This window comes from Penaeus monodon, chromosome 15, assembly GCF_015228065.2.
Source record: "Penaeus monodon isolate SGIC_2016 chromosome 15, NSTDA_Pmon_1, whole genome shotgun sequence".
Classification (NCBI taxonomy): Eukaryota; Metazoa; Arthropoda; class Malacostraca; order Decapoda; family Penaeidae; genus Penaeus; species Penaeus monodon.
Window position 1 is genome coordinate 19,592,778 of NC_051400.1, and position 2,139 is coordinate 19,594,916.

Consider the following 2,139-nt stretch of genomic DNA (forward strand, 5'->3'; position numbering starts at 1 on the left):
TTGGTGACGAGAGCGTAAAATCCACGCAGCGGTGATTTCAGGACTGCAGATCTACCGGCGCTCGTGGTGGCCTGGATACCCCAAACAGCCGAGTGCGGTCTCCCCGCAGGGATCAAGTGAACTCGCCCAGTCGTACATGACCGATTCCAACGAGGTGACCTCCGGAACACCGGTGTATGCCACCATGAAGACTTTTTCTCACGAAGGTGACCCAGTTCAGGTCGGTGTCAGGTGGAAAGCTTGGATAGAAAGCTTCGAAGATTATTTAGCAGTGCTTGAAATAACAGAGCCAGTAAAGAAATTAAGGTATTTGAGGCATCACCTGGGAAATAAAACCAAGGAGATATGTAAAACATTTTCTAACTATAGTAGTTTAGAAACTTATGAAGCGATGGTTAGTGCATTGACCAAGCATTTCACACCCCAGGTAAACATGTTTTATGAGAGATTTAAATTTACAAATAGTAAGCCAGGGCATGATGAATTGATAGACTCTTGGGTGACAAGGTTAAAGAAGGCAGCTACCTTGTGTGAATTTCCTGATCTAGAAAACAGAATTATTGAAGCCATATTGAATCTCACGCCAGATCGCAAATTTAGAGATATATGATTAGGAGAAGATAATTTAACTCTGGATAGATTGATGAAACTGGCAAGGATAAAGGAGGCTTCAAAATCACAGGCTGATGCTTATGAAAGAAAAGAGTCTGTGAGTAAGGTACAAGTAGGTAAGGATAAAAGGTTGCCTGCTTATGTCCAAAGGAGCAAACAAAGTGAGGTTCCAAACAAATCTCCTAGATCAAAGCCAAGGACAACAGATCATAAGTATTCTCGTCCACAAAGCTGCCATAGGTGCGGTAGGGAAAACCATAGGTCTAAGGATACTGACAAATGTCAAGCTATGGGTAAGCAGTGTAATAACTGTAAGAAGTGGAACCATTTTGCTCAAGTTTGTACAAACAAGCAAATTCAGAAGTCAGGGAATGTAGTATATAAGACTAAGGACAAACAAGGGTTTGACTATGATTCTGACAAAGATTGGGTATTATCAATTAAGTATCTAAATGGTAGTAAGAAAAGAATATATTTAGATGTTCAGATAAATGGGAAGCCAGTTGTAATGCAGCTAGATACCGGGGCAGATGTTACTATATTGCCAGAGTATATAGCTAAGACAAATTTTGGGTATTAAGGTGCAGCCAGCTGATAAAGGACTGAAAACATATGGTTCTCATGGGTTGACAGTAATGGGTATGGCTAAGGTAAAGGTAAAGTATGAAGATCAAGTGCATGATAATTTACCCTTATATGTTGTGAAAGAGAAAGATGGATGTCTTTCAGGTTTGCAGTGGCCCGCTCGAGTTAAACAGAATTGGCCAAAAGTGTTTGAGAAGGTATCTAAAGTAAACATGAGAGCTATATCATCCATAGATGAAATTATCCCATTATACCCAGAAATCTTTTCAGAAGGAATAGGTACAGTTGCAAATAGCAAAGCATCATTGGTACTGAAACCAGAGGCAGCACCAAAGTTTATGTCCCCCAGGAAGATTCCGTTTGCATTGAAGCCAGCTGTGGAACAAGAAATTCGCAGGTTGGAAGCGGAAGGAACCTGGGAAAGGGTTAACTATTCGGATTCGGGTACACCTTTAGTGCCAATAGCAAAGAGAGATGGTAGTGTCAGACTTTGTGGAGACTATCAAGTAACTGTAAATCCACAATTGCAGATTGCACAACATCCTCTGCCGAATATTCAAGACATGTTAGCTGCCATAGGAGATTGTAAAGTATTTTCAAAGATTGATTTAAAAGCAGCATTTTTACAGTTAATGATGGATGAAAATTCTCAAAAGATATGTACTCTGAGCACTCATTTAGGACTGTTTACTCCAAAGAGACTGCCTTTTGGAATAGCATCGAGCCCAGCTATTTGACAGCAAACCATGGATAAGATATTCCATGCTCTACCAAGAGTATTTTGTTTTATAGATGACATTTTGATCGCAGGCAAGGACGAAAAGGAACACCTACAAAGGTTGCTAGCGGTTGGAGATGAGGTATAAAAGAAGACGGAAGAATAACCCCCAAAGGAAGCGGGGCATGCATACGGGGGGGGAAAGAGAGGTGTAACAAGCCCAA

At 40.9% G+C, this 2,139-nt stretch overlaps 1 protein-coding gene across 1 annotated transcript in view; it reads right to left on the minus strand.

The window, feature by feature from the left end:
- Window positions 1-2,139, minus strand: part of LOC119581804 (protein polybromo-1-like) — a gene marked incomplete in the record, with an annotated part of 66,711 nt that overhangs the window by 20,725 nt on the left and 43,847 nt on the right.